The sequence below is a fragment of the Somniosus microcephalus genome, unplaced genomic scaffold (assembly GCF_052327205.1).
Source record: "Somniosus microcephalus isolate GS21.2 unplaced genomic scaffold, FLI_Smic_1.0 unresolved_chr8, whole genome shotgun sequence".
Taxonomy (NCBI): domain Eukaryota; kingdom Metazoa; phylum Chordata; class Chondrichthyes; order Squaliformes; family Somniosidae; genus Somniosus; species Somniosus microcephalus.
Genome location: NW_028225186.1, coordinates 26,497,857 through 26,516,031, shown reverse-complemented (window position 1 = coordinate 26,516,031; position 18,175 = coordinate 26,497,857). Strand labels below are relative to the sequence as shown.

General features: G+C 42.5%; 1 pseudogene; it reads right to left on the bottom strand.

The window, feature by feature from the left end:
* The window catches only part of LOC147085689 (uncharacterized), an 89,516-nt pseudogene extending 72,856 nt beyond the window's left edge, over window positions 1–16,660 (bottom strand).
* Window positions 16,661–18,175: the final 1,515 nt, after the last annotated feature.

Below are 18,175 nucleotides of genomic sequence, written 5' to 3'. Positions count from 1 at the left end.
GGCTCCAGCCACAGCTCCAGTTCCGAAATGTGGATTTCGTCTAGCAGCAGCTGGAGACACTTCCAGCACATGTGTTCACCCTGGACATCGAAAGTGTCCCTGACTTCCCACATCGGACAAGAGAAGCACTCCACGCTGCCGAGCTGCCCTGCCATGTCCTACCCTTAACTTACTCCCTTTACTTCATTTAAATTGAAGAATATTAAATACAATAGGGAGCTTACTACTATTTAAACACAACTTACTCTAAATACACTTTTACTTTGCCGACTGGAATGTAGAAATACTCACCTGGTCTATCTTACCAATCAGCTCCTTCACTGGTTGTGAATTCACTTTAGCTGTCTCGGAGTTATTGTTGTTTGACTGTTCCCGCTCTCATACTCTTTCCATGGTGTAATGTAAGAACGAATTCCTACAGGGTGAAAAGTTAGAATAAACAAAGGCGAAGCAAGGGAACTCCTCCTCCCACACCTCACCTAACTCCCTGACTCACCCAACTCGCAGCACTCTGCTTAAACAGCACTCAGTGCAAAATCGCACTGCAAAGCCTGTTTTTAGAGGTGAATTAACTGTAAGTGTATAAACATTTAGTTCTAAATTAACCTCGTAACTACCCAATTATAATAACTTTTCTTTGGCCAATTCGGGAGAGTGCGGCGTTGAATCCTTAAAGCAATCGTTTCCAACACAGTCATAGTGTCATAACGGCACAGAAGGAGGGCATTCGTCCCAACGTGTTCTTGCCAGCCCTCTATCGAGCAATCCAGTCAGTCCTATTACCCCATTCTTTCCCTGTAGCTTTATTTCCCTCAAGAGCCTATGCAGTCTCCATTTGAAGAAATTGAGGGTCTCCACTTCCAACCTCTTCTATCGGCAGCGACTTCCAGCTCTTTATCACTCGCTGCATAAACACGTTGTTCCTTACATCCCCCCTGTATCTTTTGCCTAAAAGTTAAATATGTGTCGCCTAGTCCTTGTATCATCAACTATTGGGAAGAGCCTTTAACTGTGTAGCCTATCCAAATCTGTCATAATCTTGTACACCTCTATCAAGTCACATCTGAACCTCCTTTGCTCTAAAGATAAAAAATCCAGCTTCTCCAATCTGTCCTTGTAACGAAGATACCCCATCCTAGGTAAATCTCCTCTGCACCCTCTCAAGGGGCTTCAGAAACTTCGTGGAAACATACAAACATAGAAACATAGAAGACAGGCGCAGGAGTAGGCCATTCGGCCCCGCGAGACTGTTCCACCATTTAAGGAGATCATGGCTGATCATCCAAATTTAGTATGCGGTCCCTGCTTTCTGTGATGCCCCTTGATCACATTAGCCTTAAGAAATATATCTAATTCGTTCTTGAATGTAATAAATAATTTGGCCTTAAATGCCTTCTCTGGTAGAGAATTCCACAAGTTCACCACTCTCTAGGTGAAGAAATGTCACCTCATCTCAGTCCTAAATGGCTTCCCTCTTATGCTTAGACTGTGACCCCTGGTTCTGGACTCCCCCGCCATCGGGAACATCCTTCGTGCATCTAGTCTGTCTAGTCCTGTTAGAATTTTATAAGTTTCAAAGAGATCCCCTCTTATTATTCGAAACTCTAGCGAATATAAGCCTAATCGACCCAATCTCTATTCATGCGTCATTCCTGCCATCCCAGGTATCCGTCTGGTGAATCATCGCTGCACGCCCTCCATGGCAAGAACATCTTTCATCAGATAACGCGACGAAAACAGCGCACAATACTCAAGGTGTGGTCTCACCAAGACCCTGTGCAACTGCAGCAAGACATCGTTGTTCCTGTAGTCAAACGCTCTCGCTACAAAGTCCAACAAACCATTTGCCTTCTGAACCGTCTGCTGCTCCTGCATGCTTATCTTCAGTGACTGGTGCACAAAGACATCCAGGTCTCGGTGAACTTCCCCTTCTCCCAATCTATTGCCATTCAGATAATAATCTGTCTTACTGTTTTTGACACCAAACTAGATAACCTCCCATTTATCCACATTATACTGCATCTGCCATGCATCTTCCCAATCACCCAACCTGTCCATATCATACTGGAGTTTCTTTGCATCCTCCTCACAGCACACAGGCCCACCCAGCTTTGTGTCACCTGCAAATTTCCGGATATTACATTAATTCCCTCTTCTAGATCATTAATACATATTGCGAAAAGTTGGGGTCCTAGGATCGATCCCTGCGGTACCTCACTAGTCACTGACTGCCACTCAGAAAAAATACCTGTATATTCCAGCACTTTCCTTCTTGGCTGTCAACCAGTTCTCTATATAATTCTATACCGTACCCCTAATGCCATGTGCTTTAACTTAGTACGCTGATCTCTTATGCGGGACATTATTGAATGCCTTCTGAAAGTCCAAATAAAACAACTGCACTGGTTCTCCCTTATATATTCTACCAGTTATATCCGCAAAAAATTCCAGTATTTTAGCAAAGCATGATTTACCTTTTGTAAATCCATGTTGATATACTTTTGATCCTGTCACTATTTTCCAACTGCTGGTGGAGAAAATGCTAGTATCCATTATAAAAGATGTAATAGCAGAGCACTTGGAAAACAGTGACAGAATCGGACAAAGTCAACATGGATTTATAAAAGGGAAATCGTGCTTGACTAATCTACTGGAATTTTTTGAGGAAGTAACTGGGAAAATAGATAAGGGAGAAACAGTGGATGTGGTGCATTTGGACTTTGAAAAGGCTTTCAATAAGGTCCCGCATAAGAGGGTAGCATATAAAGTTAAGGAACATGCGATTGAGGGCAAAGTATTGAATTGGATAGAGAACCTGTTGGCAGATAGAAACCAAAGAGTTGGAATAAACGGGTCTTTTTCTGAGTGGCAGGCAGTGACTAGTGGGGTACCGCAGGGATCGGTCCTTTGACCCCAGCTATGCACAATATATATTAATGACCTAGACCAGGGAACAAGATGTGATTTCTCCAAGTTTGCAGATGACACAAAGCTGGTTGGGCGTGTCTGCTGTGAGGAGGATGCCGAGAAACTCCAGTATGATTTGGACAGGTTGGGTGATTGGGCAGAAGCATGGCAGATGCAATATAACGTGGATAAATGCGAGGTTACTCACTTTGGTGTCAAAAACAGGAAGGCAGATTATTAACTGAATGGCAATAGTTTGGGAGAAGGGGAAGTGAAAAGAGACCTGGGTGTCCTTGTGCACCTATCGCTGAAGGTAAGCATGCAGGTGCAGCAGGCGGTTAAGAAGACAAATGGTATGTTGGCCTTCGTAGCGAGAGGGTTCGAGTACAGGAACAAGGATATCTTGCTGCAGTTGTAAGGGCCTTGTGAGACCACATCTTGAGTATTGTGTGCAGTTTTGGTCACCTTATCTGAGCAAGGATGTTCTTGTCATGGAGGGAGTGCAGCGAAGATTCACTAGGTTGATACCTGGGATGGTAGGAATGATGTATGATGAGAGATTGGGTCGATTAGGATTATACTCGTTGGAGTTTAGAAGAATGAAAGGGATCTCATAGAAACTTATATAATTCTGACAGGACTGGACAGAGTAGATGCAGGAAGGATGTTCCCGATTGTCGGGAGTCCAGAACAAGGGGTCACAGTCTAATGATAAGGGGTAAGCCATTTAGGACAGAGATGAGGAGACATTTCTCCACCCAGAGAGTGGAGAACCTGTGGAATTCTCTACCACAGAAGGCCGTAGAGTCCAATTCATTACATATATTCAAGAAGGCGTTGGAAATATTTCTTAAGGCTAAAGTGATCAAGGGATATGGGGAGAAAGCAGGGACAGGGTACTGAATTTCGATGATCAGCCATTACCTCATTGAATGGCGGAGCAGGCTCGAGGGGCCGAATGGCCTACTTCTGCTCCTATCTTCTATGTTTCTATGTTTCTATGCTTTGCTAACCACACTGCCAATATGTTCTGCCACCTTCAGGGACGTATGTACCTTATTTCCCAGGGCCATCTCCCCTGAACACTCTTTGAAACTGTGCCATTAATTGCATATTGCCTCTCCCTTTTCTTTCTGCCAAAATGCATCAACTCACACTTCCCTGTATTAAGTTCCATCGGCCTATTGTCTTCCCATTCTTCTAGCCTATCTATGCCCTGTTGCAGTCTATTGGTGTCATCCTCACTGTTTGGCACACCCCTAAGTTTGCTGCCATCAGCAAATTTAGAAATGCTACTCTGTATTCCAATTTCCATTTCATTTATGCATTTCAAAAAAGCAGTGGCCTCAACAAAGACCCTTGGGAAACACTACTGTCTACGATTCTCCCGACTGCAAAGCAGCCAATTACTCCAACTCCCTATTTACTGTCATTAAACCAATTCCTTATCGACCCTGCCTGTAGCATGAGGTGCAATTTTGTTAACCATCGTTCTATGTGGTACTTTGTCAAATGCCTTCCTAAAACCCATGTAGACAACTACTATTGCATTCCCTTCATCAATCCGCCCTGTTACTTCATCAAAAAATTCAACTGAATTAGTGAATCACGATCTGCCATTTACAAATTCGTGTTGGTTCTACTTCACTAATTGAAAGCTCTCCAAGTGCCCGTTAATTTTTCCCTTGATTACATTGCGCTTGCTCATCATCCCATCCACCAGGTTAAACATCCACTCTTTATGAGGCCAGCGAGTTGCTCCAACATCTGAGGATCCACCAGCATTGAATTGGCCCGAAGCTGGTCTTCATCTCACGGACTCCTCAACATCTCAGCTCACAGCAGCCGCCGGCAGACGGGATCGTGTGACGTCAAAATGCAGAGCGAGCAATCACAGCTCTTGTTCCTGTTTGATGCCTTGTCATTCTTCCATGTTACTTTCTGCTTCAGAGATCGGATTTTGGTCTGGTCACTAAACCTTCACAGTTGCTTCTTTGCTGTAGTTTTTTTTTAATGTTTACAAGAAAGATGAGCAGAAACCTCCCGAATGGAAGTCGACAGCAGCATCGGGAGCAGACAGCAGACATCAGACAAAAAGAGGGACACAATCAAAAACGGACGAGGGTAAGTTACAGCTAAGTATTTCGTTTATTGGGTAGTCCTTTTGGTAATTTGTGTAAGTAGTTAGTTTGTTGGTTAATGAATTTCATGGTTAGAATTTGTTTTTTGATGTTAGGAGAAATGTCTTCACTCATAGGGTGGTGTATCTTTTGAATTATCCACGCTAGGGGACGGTGGATGCTCAGTCCTTGAGTAAATTCAAGACAGAGATCGATAGAATTTTGGATATTAAGTGGATCAAGCGAAAGGGGGATAGTGCAGGAAAGTGGAGCTGAGGTAGAAGATCAGCCATGATGTTATTCAATGGAAGAGCGGGCTCGAGTGTCCAAATGGCCTACTCCTGCTCCCATTTCTTATATGTTCTTAGAAGAACAGTTATGGGACAAATAGTGGGCTGTGATATTAAATTGGATTATTCTTTCAAAGAACCGGCACAGTCATGACAGAGAAAAATGCCCCTGTTGTGATGTAAGGATCTATGATTATTTGTTTTTAAAGCCTTCATAATATTAAACGCCTCCATGAGGTCTCCTCTTAGTCCCATGTTTCCCTAAGGGAAGAGCCCAAGGAGTTCCCATGTCTTCCTTCGCAATGCCCCTTTCACACTTCTGCGCTGAGCCCTGGTTTCTTCTCTTCACCCACAGTTGTATGAGGTGCAAATACTTCAGTACATACTGGAGAAAAAAAGGAGATTATTTTAAGTCCAGCAAATGAATGTTGGCATTGAGAAAGTAAGGAACTCAGTCCTTCTATCCTTGATGTCATTAGATTGGTGTCCCAGACATGTAGCTCAGTGGTATGCGAGCCTAAGTTGCATCTCCAAACATTTTCTTTAACGACAGTTGCTGAATGTTGCTTTATGAGGGCAGCAGGTTGCAACAGCTGAGGCTCCAGAAACATTCAGTGGGCCGGAGCTGCTCCTCACCCCCGGTAACAGACTGACCAGATTGTGTGACGTCACAATGCTGAGCGAGCAGCCACTGCTCTAGTTCCTGTTTGACGCCCTGTGGTTCTTCCATCTCACTTTCTGATTCAGAGATCGGATGTCAGCCAGGACACTGAACCTGGGGCATAGCATGTATGCCACAGACATGTCTTTCAAATGTCAAAGAGGAGCAGATACCTTGTGAAGGGTAAACATCTTTAAAAGCTGTGAGCCATTGGCATCGCTGGGCAGCTGGCTCCCTGTCAGAGATAATAGAGATTATATTTTCAAAATTACTTGCATAATATGCTGGGAGAGGCTTGATATTAGAACACGTGATCTTGATACATTCAAAGCATGCATTTTACCACTGAGCTACATCCCCACTGACAGCTAAGCACGCAAACTTTGGACAGAGAGAGGAGCGCTGCTGTCTAAAGGCTGCTGTCTGCTTCTTGGAGCGCCTCTCTCGCAGACTCATCGCCTCCAAACATTAAATTATATCGGAGCAGGAGTTAATCTCAGGGTCCCAGAAACAGCTCAGTTCAACGGGTAGTGCCGGAATATGTGACGGTGTCCACGGTGAGTGAGCAGTCCGTCTTGTTCCTCATGGCCTCCCTGTGAGTGGTCCTCTAACATTCTGAATCACAGTTCACATTTCACCCCAGTCTTCTGATCTCGCTTTTACAAGGCCGCTGACCGCTTCCCCAAACAGAGTTTTTAAATTTATCTTCGGGTGCTAGTTTATCATGGGCGATATCGGTTTACCCGCCAGTTAGTGGAGATGTTTGAACGTGAAAGAGGGCAGAAAGTTTGGCTGTTTCGGGGGCTTTAGTGGCCACCCTGTTTCAGTCAAAAGAAAAAAGGTCTTCCATTTGACAAACTCAGGACACACTTTACAACCAATGAAGTACATTTGAAGTGCAATCACTGTTGCAACGTCAGAAACGATGCATCCAATATGTGCCCAGCAATGTCCCACTAAGAACAATGCAACAATATCGAGATGATCTGTTTTAGTGATCTTGGTTGAAAGATAAGCATTGTCCAGAACACCGGGGAGAACTCCCCTGCACTTTATAGAATAGTGCCAAGGGATATTTATGTCTACTTGAGAGGGTAGGCGGGGACTCGATTTAACGTGTCAGACAATGTTTGTCTCCTTATCAGAGCAAGGATATACATGCCTTAGGAGTAGTGCAACGAAGGTTCAATAGATTCATTCCTGGGATGAGAAGGTTGTCCTCCAAGGAGAGATTGTGTTGATTGGGCCTGTTCTCTCTGGTGTTCAGATGAATGAGAGGTGATCTCATTGAAACATATAATATTCTGAAGATGATTGACAGGGTAGATGCTGAGAGTTTGTTTCCCCTGGCTGGAGAGTCTAGAGCTAGGGGGCATCGTCTCAGGATAAGTGGTCGGCCATTTAAGACTGAGATCTGGAGGAATATCTTCATTCAGCGGGTTAAGAATCGATGGAATGCTCTACCCCAGAGGGTTGTGGATGCTGAATCGTTGAGCATATTCAAGGCTGAGACATTTATTTTTGCACTCTAGGGGAATCAAGGAATAGATTTCGTCTCATATGCCTCGATCTCAATTTTTTCCGATTATGTTCCTGTGAACCACCTTGGACCGTGTTACTATGTTAAGGAAAGCTGTTTTTAGTGAAGTTTCCCACCTCATGGGACCTTGTAATAAGCACACAAACACAACTACTGTGTCAATAGAATTCTGTAAAACTGTAATGCATTTATTCAGATATTAAAAGCACGCCATTGCTGTATAATCAAATGCGTATGATATTATAAAGCTATTAATTCATCTGCAATGCCATTAACAGTAATAATTATTTCCTGCAACAAAGAATCACACGGGCAGAGTGCAGAGTGGAAGATCTGGTGGAGCAGCGGGGAATCGCACAGTTTAACAGAATAAACCCCGTTACTCTCAATGAAAGGAAAGTCAATCCCGTTACTAAAGGTGCATGTGATTCTCTGCACCAGATTTACCTTTCGGCGCTCTGCTCAGGTGAAACTTAACGCCCAGGCAGAAAAAGGAAGAACACATTTTACACCAATTTATTTCGAGCAGAATTCCCTTCCTGGAGGAAACTCCAGCAGTAAACGAGATGGCAAAGATGCTCATGAAGTTTACTGATCTATTCCATTTTCCCAAAGTGAGATCCGTTCTTTAATGTGCAAGCTTAGAAAGAATGTTTATTTTAATAAAAGCACCGCTTCTACCCTCCTGCTGCATGGTGGTTCGGAAAGTGTTCACGAAATTGACAGCCCCCAAACACGTGGTTAATCGATTATTCAAATTCATGGACAGGGGGCAAAGTTTGCATTTTGCACCCGGGCTACGCAGAAGCAGCGGTTCCATCAGAATTTTCACAAGGATCATGAAAAAAAGGCTGCAATTTAAACTTGATTTGTACAAATCCTTGGTCAGACCCCATCTGTAATACTGCAGTGAGTTCTGGGCAGCGCTCTTCAGGAAGGATTTAATGGCCTTGGAGCGGGTGCAGTGCAGATTCATCAGAATTTTACCACGGCTTAGAGGGTTAAATTCATGGATAGGTTACATTGACTTGGATTGTTTTCTCTTGAGTACAGGAGATTATTGTGTAAATAAATCAAGTTTCTTAAAATGTTTAAACTCTCTGATAGGTTGGACACAGGTAAACTATTTCTTCTGGTATTGAAATCTATAACAATGTAATCTTAAAATTAGAGGTAGGCCGCTCAGAACAAATTCAGGAAGCACATTTTCACACAAAGTTTTGTAGAAATTTAGAACTTTACCTGCAAAAAGGGTTCTGTTTTCTTGGGGACAGCAGGACACTTCGACATTGGGATGGAAAAGTTTATTGCTGGGACAGTGTATCAAATGATTCGGCGGAATCCGTGTAAATGGAGTTGAGGTTCAGACCAACCAGGATCTCATTGCATAGAGAATGCTCGAGGGGCTGAATGGCCGGCTCCTAGTTATCGTGTTACAAAATGTTCATTTAAATTATGTGCAAAGTAAACTAAATACCAGGAGTGGGGTCGGGCATGTGTCACAGCTTACATTTCTATAGATGGCTATTTGCAAACACAAAGTCTCTCTGAATAACATTTTAATGGGTGAAATGTTGATGACCATTGCATTGTCTGGCACTGCTGAAATGGATGTGCCTGGTGTTCTAGAGCTTCACTGCTGTGTAGACAACGGAGTCCTCACTGACTGTTTGGACGGTGTCTCGCTGACGCTGAAATGAACGGTGCAAATGGTCAGAAATGCATTCAAACATCTACAATCTGGAAAAAGATCAGCAAAATTCTATCAGCAGATGCATCGTGGCAGAAGCCGAAAAATGTCAAAAACGGCGTTGTTCCAGTGAGCAGTAGTAAACGGGGAATATTGCGCTACTCTAAAGGGTGTTAACTGTCTGCTAACGGTTACATTTGCAGATGAAGTTATCACCTCAGGCAATGCTGTTTATTTAAAAACAAGAGAGGACTCTCGAGCAGCAGCAGGGTAAAATGACATGATGGAAACAGAGAGTGTGCGGAATTTTCTACTTGATCAGAGGCGATGGAGGGGCGATAAGTGTTCGGCCACCGATCACATTGAATTTAATGGAGAGGGACATCGGTAAGGTGTGAAATGGGCGGCTGCATCCAGATCACTGTTTTACGCCCACTCTAAGCCAAGAGTTCCAACGCCTATTTCTGACAGCATCGGAAAATGAAGGGACAAATAAACTCTCCATGGGGGATACCAGGATGTTGTGTGTAAGATGTGGAAACCGCACATTGGTTCAGTGGGAGAAATAGAATATTGTCTTGTTTATATCGCAATGCTCTGCATATTCCACATATTACCCAACAGTTAAACTGTAACTGCTGTACACTGCCTAGATTCGGTCGGTTGTACAGGACAGTATTAGCAGCTGCATGTGTGGTAATTGAACTCTGTCATTTCCTTTCAGTTCCTATAGCCGGAGCAAATCTGCACCTCGACCCACAAAGATGTGTTTTCTATTGGAAATAAATTTGTTCAATCTGCTTAGACATCTTGGACATCTTGCTGTCGCCGTTTTATGATTCATTGAAGTGTGATCAAAAACGTTTTTGGCCTCAGGAATTTTAATTACTGGACAATGCAAATGTGATATTTCAAAAGAACAAGAACTCTCTGAGAGAAGGCAACACAATATTTGGACACATCCTTCCAGGAGCAGGAATGATCGAAATTAAAGTAAACAACAATGGAAAAATAAAATTCCTGTGCATTTGTAACTTACAGCATTCACTCTTGGCAATGTTTGCAGGTTAAGAACAGCATCTAAATAAAACAAACACGATAAAAAATGGATTGATGTTTAAATACTAAGAGCATTTCCCTCTTTTATTAAAGAGTTTTATGCCTATGGAGGTTTTGTTTATCATCATATGGATGGGACACCATCTCCACTCAATAGCGGGCACTAGCTGGTCATTGACAACGACCAATGTGTATTTGACTATCCACTAGGAAGTGAATGGACCTCCTATCACAGAAATCACAGAAACCCCACAGTGCAGATAGAGGCTATTTCGGCCCATCGAGCCTGCATCGACAGATATCCCACCCGATCCCCGTAACCCCTACACCAACACATATCCCACCCCAGCCCCGTAACCCCACGTATTTAATCCCCCTAACACTAAGGGTCAATTTATCATAGCCAATCAACCTAACCTGCACATCTTTGGACTGTGGGAGGAAACCGGAGCACCCAGAGGAATCCCACGCAAACACGGGGAGAATGTGCAAACTCCACACAGACAGTCGCCCGAGGCCGGATTCGAACCCGGGTCCCTGGCGCTGTGAGGCTACAGTGCTAACCACTATGCCACCGTGCTGCTGTGCCACTATGCTGAGCTTCCCTTCTCAATTCCTCTCCGTCTCCAGGAAGTGGATGGGTTGGCCGAGGTTTCTCTCCACATGGGCAGTAGATTTGCATTTTATGACTTGATGTTTCTCGGACTATCACTGATGCAACGATTGCTTTTCTAGTCTTGAGTTGTCCTGTGATTTCAATGAGTGCTAAACTGTATCATTGTTGATTATTAATGTATTTTTATCCATGATAATAATTTTGGCAATTTCAATAAGGAAACACTTGATTCCGACATATTTACATGGCTTTAACGTATTAACATCATACAGGCATGTAGCTACCTGTCTACAAAATCTTACTTCCTGTTGTTAAGATTCTGTCATCCTTGTTGTTAAATCTTTTGTCATTATAATAACCTATGTGAACCTTTATGCTGGAAACTATGCGAATGTATCACACTGTAGTTACACCGTCTCAACACTGGCAGCACTAAAGCACATTAACCTGTACTATAGAGGAAGATCGATGCACCACCCAACCCAATGTGTTAGCTTCACAACTTGGCAATGGTTTTGCTATTTAACTGTAAATAACAATAAAATGTGAAGTATTGTCCAAAAGGGAAAGACTGCCAACATTGGAATGTAATTATATCTGTGTACCGTAGTCCAGTAATCCACCACCCTACAAAGCCAAAAGTGGAGTGAGCGCACGTCAGCACAAGCACCCCACCAACCCATCCCTTCAATCACCTTCTGGGCCAGCTGTGACAGAGACTGTAGTCACCTGAGAACTCATTTTTAGTGTGGAAGCAAGCCATCCTCGATTCCGAGTGACTGCCTTAGAAACATAAAAGATAGGAGCAGGAGTAGGCCATTCGGCCCCTCGAGTCTGCTCTGCCATTCAATGCGATCATGGCTGATCATCCAACTTCAATACCCGGTCCCTGCTTTCTCCCCATACCCCTTGATCCCTTTAGCCATAAGAAATATATCCAACACCTTCTTGAATATATTTAATGTATTGGTCTCTACTGCCTTCTGTGGTAGAGAATTCCACAGGTTCACTACTCTTTGGGTGAAGAAATTCCTCCTCATTTCTGTCCTAAATGGCCTGCCCCTTATCCTTAGACTTGACCCCTGGTTCTGGACTCCTGGACCATCGGGAACATCCTTCCTGCATCTAGTCTGTCCAGTCCTGTCAGAATTTTATAAGTTTCAATGAGATCCCCTCTCATTCTTCTAAACTCCAGCGAGTACAAGCCCAATCGACCCAATCTCTCCTCATACGTCATTCCTGCCATCCCAGATATCAGCCTGGTGCATCTTCGCTGAACTCCTTCCATGGCAAGAACATCCTTCTTCAGATAAGGCGACCAAAACTGCACACAATACTCAAGAAGAAGATCCAGCAATACTGCAATTGAAGACTCCACTTAGCCCAGACTCCTCATGCCTAATGCACTGCTAATTCGATGAGCAATACAATATAAATTTTATATGTGCTCTTTATAAGTAAGCACTTCCGATTGTAATTGGTTGATTCACATTGTCCATTATATATTCCTCTGCTCTATTAACTTGCAGAAACAAAACCTGCTGACAGAAATTTGCCATGCTGTAATTACAGCTATCCGCCAGTGGTGGTGTGCTGCAGCTTCTCAGCATGTTTGCAAAAACCTGTGATGCTTTCAACGACATTACTTGCTTCAGAAGTTGCCAACTACTTTACTGTAAAGATTTAAATAATTTGAACAACGCATGATCAGACTTCCTATCAAAAACAAATAAGCACAGAGGGTCTGAATTAAAACGGGGGTTCATTTACATCTATGTGCCAGGGTCCAATGATCTCTTTAATTGAATGATGATAATATAAATTCAGTCTCTATTTTGATTCTTGGTCAGATTCACTAAATGTTTCAGAATGATGGACAGTGTATGTGATTCACTGTACTGTTGCTAAATACAATAAAATGTCTACAAACTTACTAGAAATGTAACAATTACTCTGTGTTCATTCCTTTTCGTTAACTGCACAAAAAGCTAAATGCAAATGAGAATTTTGGATGCACGAATACAAATCTGAACTAACATGTTAGGGTCTCACTGCTTTGGTCACCAGATGCCGCTGTGTTCCTGAAAACAACATAAATCGTCAATTAATCATTTTATTTTCGATGGTACAGGTCATTAAATTCTTGATACAAGTATTGATTGGATTTCAGGCATGGATCCCGTGTTATATGTAGAAGTATCTCGCTGCCCACGTCCTAGAACATGTGCTTATCCAACTGTTCCCAGGCCAGGGTATTCCTGGTTAACCTGGAACTAACGATTTGTTTGACATCTAGGGCGATTATTGAGGACCTATCTCCTGCTCTCACCATGTGGAGCGTTACCAGTAAATAGTTTGTGAATATTTCCTCCCGTTGGACAATCTTTTTGTCGAGCACTGTTTCCATTGGGCTACAAATAAGGACTTGATGAAATCGTCACAAACAGATTCGCCATATCGCTTCAGTAAGCTCACAGAGGGTTTACTCCTCTCATTGACCTGTCGTTAATATGGGATCCCTAGATGAGAAAGGCTATTGCTTAATGAGATAATGAACAAAAACACATTTAAAGGGATGTAGAGCAGATGCAAACAAATTACTGAAGTAAATGAAACCTGCCTGGATTAGTGTTTGAGTTTGTGCGATTCTGTGTGTGTTTGAGCGTATGTGTTTTAATATGAGCATGTGATTGATTGTGTGTATATGTGTTTTAAAATTAGTGTGCTTTTGAACGTGAGTGTATGCTTTAGTACGAGTGTGTGTCTATGTCTTTGACTGAAAGTATGAGAAAATATATGTGTTCGTTTGTGTGAATGTGTGTGATTATGTGTACAAGTCTGTGTGTATATGTATATGTATTTGTGAGTGTGTGCATGTATATACGTCAAATTGTGTGTTGGAGTGACTGCTTGAGTGTGAGTGGGGAGCTTCTTTCTAATATGTAAACAGGGTACAATTTTTCCTGGACGTTTGCATCTGAGTTTTATCTTGGTCAGCTGTGGTTGAAATTGACAATTGATCTATTAATGTTCTCACCTCATTTCTCTGCTGCTTATCCACTTCCCTGAGAAGAAAATTTAAGTGTTAGAATTCTGAGCCAAATTTGGATAACAAAATAGGAATATGAGAAAAGTGAAAGTGCAGAAAATGCCTTTTAGACACAGAAACCTATGCCACAGCAATATAACTATCCCGACACAACCACCAAATGTTTCATGAAGAAACACGAAGGGTGAAATTTTAACCTAACCCACCGGTGGGAAACGGGCGAATTCAGGCAGGCTTTCCATTGTACACACCGCCCATTTCCCACTCCGCTGAACACTTCGATGCAGTGCTCCAGTTTTTCCTCTTCCATTCTCATGTGCTACACTAACCACCTCCACAACATCACCTCTCAGCCGTCTCCTTCCAGACGGAGACTCCCGAGTTTTTCGATTCATTCTTTACTACGTGACACTGTGGGTTGGAATTCCACTTAACTAGTAAAGCAAAATGGGCGGTATCACTCGCTCTGCCTGTTGTACACTCCACAGGACATTCAGATCCACACATGGGGAATATCATAGGTGGCCAATGTGATGTCATCCATCTTGCACTATCAAGCAAGACACATTTGTACCCCAGTAATGCAATAGCGCAAAAGTAGCAGTAAGGTTGAGCTGCATATTCTACGTTAATATCTATGTTCTATTGAAATCAGTGGTACTAAATATCGGACAGTGCATATAACAGGCGGCCGATTATAGTCCTCCCGTTATGTGCTTTCTCCAAAGATGCATTTCTACCAAGCTCCCTTTCAGCTTCGATCCTCGCTATTTCACCTGTCAGTCTAAGATTTCCAAATATTTACAGTCCGAGCTTATGTTTGGAGTGGAAGGTGGTTGGAGGAGCTTGTCAGTACCGGGTAAGTAGAGCGGCGGCAGTAAGCTTAGTATGTGTCTCTGTAATGAACGGATAATCCAATTTGCTTAACCCACCTTTCTTCCAGAAGCACACACCCAACAGAGCAACGATGAGAATCAGAACCACAGCAGAGCCAACACCAGCCTCCAGCGCAAATGATTTATCTAAGTGAGATAAAGGGACACAGCAGAACTAAGTTAAACAACTGTTTCTACAAAAAATTGTTTCTCTGCAGCTGAACGGAGGCCAGCAATAGGCAATGGATCCGGATTGAATTACAAAACAGAAAAAATACATAAGAAATTAAAAGTTTGATATAAAATCATAGAATTGCACAGAACGGAATGAGTCCATTTGGCACATCGTGCCTGTGTCTGTATCACACCTCCGCTCATTCCCCACAGTCCTGTATGTTGTTCTCATTTTCAAGTATTATTCCGATTCCCTTTGGAATGTTACTATTTAATCTGCTTCCACCTCAATTTCAGGCAGTGCATTCCAGATAACAACAACTCGCTTTTTTATTTTAGTATTGTTAGCTCACCTGTTATTTCCAGTTATCTTATATCTGTGCCCTGTGGTTAGCGACCTTCCTGCCAGTAGAATCAGTTTCACCTGATCTACTCTATTGTAAACCTTCATAATTTTGAACCATTCTATTAAATCTCCCCTTAACATTCTCTGCTCTAAGGAGAACGACTCCAGATTCTCTTGTCTCTTCACATAAAATAGCACATCACTTCCAACACTCGTGATACTTAATTTTCGCAGTTCCTTGGATTTGCACTGTTTCGATAACGTGTCTCAAATTTTCAAAGGCTGTCTCTCCTCCTCTCTGCTTTTATAATAATGGAACCACATTAAATCAGTGCTGCAAAATCAGCGAATCAATAAAGAAGTCGGCGGGGGGTGGCACACAGGTGACGTTACAATGCACTGGGTGAACATGACACAGCACGAAGATCATTCTCATTGGTCGATTGATTAGTTGCCTCATTAATTCTTTGATTCTTTCATTGGATATTAACCGTGTGTCTGGGACAAAGCGACTGTTCCCAGCTGATGGCAAAAATATAACAGAATGTGTGTAAATCAGTCGGTTTCATTCTGTAAGTTTCACTCTGGTCAATGGGTCAAAACTGCACATGCGAGGAGAGAACGAGATGAGATAATGGTTCAGGAGCTAGCTTTGGTCAGAGCATCCTGCTCTCTCCACAGACGCTGAACGAACTGTTGTATATTTCAAACAGCAGAGAGTTTATTTTGCTTTTTGCTTACTAGGTTAAAATGACCTTTTGTTATAGTCGGTAAAGTGGATATGTTTTTATCTCAGCTTCCCTAGGGGGCAACCTTGGCCTATTAGAGTATTGTTTAGCAACTACAAGAGAAAGCGAGTGAATCAAACTTTAAATCGGAGTTGGAGCAGTAAAACCATTCAATGCTTAGTGCTTTAGTTCTGCCATCAGTCCACGCTGTAAGTCGTGAACTCTTAATGGAATAAGCATCAAAGAGTATTCGGGCACTGTCGCAAAAGTAGGCATTGTCGCATCGCCCGCCTGTTCATTCCTATGTGACAGGGTGTAAGGCAGGCGGCCAGTTTATATCCTTAAACAGAACAACTGATGCAGACTAACAATGATGCAAAAAACCCTTCTGCTGTGGTCCGATGAATAGCGTGACTGTGTGCATCTCACTTACCTCTTACTGTTATATGCACAGGATTACTCTGAGCTGATGTTAACCACCTTCCCCTCACAACCGCTTCATACAGGCAAGTGTAATTTCCTCCTTCTGCATGACCTACACTCCTGATGGTGAAGGTGACAGAATTACACCCTGCAACAGCAGGCTGGACATCCGAGTTATTCATTTCTCCGTGTCTGTATAAGTAAAATGTGATGCCAGGAAGCTCCCGGGAGCTTGTACAATTAAAGGTGACTACTCCACCCTTCACAACAGCATTGAAATCCATTGATAGATTTGGTTTGGGTAGACCTGTAATTGGAAAGGAACAAGTAATGAACATCGATTCAAAATGAATTACAGACTTATTCTTGAGAACCAAAATATGACTAACCTGGACTTGTGTATACAGGGCATACTTACAAAGTTTGCAGAAGACACAACAGTCGAAAATATTTGAGCAGTGAGGAGGATATCAACACAAATCAAGAGGACATGATTCTGCAATTCCCATTTTCACCTCTTCTAGAACCAGCTTTCCTTTCTTTACTGGTCCCATACGATCTCCTTCTGCATTGTACAATTAGACCCTTTTTCATTTAATCTTTGCTGCCTTCCAACCTTCCCTTTTGATCTTCCCTCCCTCCCCCCGCCTCTTTCACTGCCTCTGCATTTGCTTAATGTCATTTATATCTCTAAGATTTTTTCCAGTTCTGAGGAAAGTTCATCGATTTAATTCGTTAACTCTTTTTCTCTCTCTACATATGCTGCCTGGACTTCTGAGTATTTCCAGCATGTTCTGTTTTTAATTCAGGAGCATATAGCCAGGCTGGTGAAATTGAGAGAAAAAAGACAGAAGAAATTTAACATAGAGAATTGTGAAGTGTCACATTTTGGTACGAACGAATGAAGAGGGAATGTTTAAACGAAAGAGCACAATTTTAAACGTGATGCAGGAACAGACGGACCTGGGGTGCACATGCACAAGCCTTTGAAGGTGGCAGGTTAGGCTGAGGAGACATTTAAAGAATAGCTTTATCAAACAGAGGCTTAGTCTACAAAGTCAAAGAAGATATGCTAAAGCTGCAGAAATCACTGGTTAGACGCCATGTAGGAATATTGTCTCCCAAATTAGGGCATTATAATTCAGGAAGGAAGTCAATACATTAGTGACGGTGTAGAGGAGCTTTACCAGAATGGTTCCAGGGTTGAGGGATTTCAATTATATTGCGAGACTGGAGAAGCTGTGATTGATCTCCTCAGAGCAGAGAAGGTTGATTGGAGATTTGATAGAGGTGATCAAAATCATGAAGGGTTTTGATAGAGTAAGTAAGGAGAAACTTTTTCCAATGACAGAATGGTAGGTAACCAGGGGACGTAGGTCTGTTTGTACAAATCAAATTTCCTCTCAAACTTCTCTGCTCAAAGAGAATAACCCCAGCTTCTCTAATCTATCCATGTAACTGAAGTCCATCTTCCTTAGAATTGTCATCCTAATTCTTCTCTATCCTCTCTACAGCCTTCACACCCTTCCTCAAGTGCAGTGCCCAGAATTAGATCCAATACTCCAGTTGAGGCCGAAAAGAGTTTTATAAAAGTTTATTTTTATATCCTTGCTTTTGTACTTTATGCAGCTATTTAAGAAGTTCTGGATCCCATATGCTTTTATAACCAGTTTCTCGTCATTCCCTGCCACCTTCAA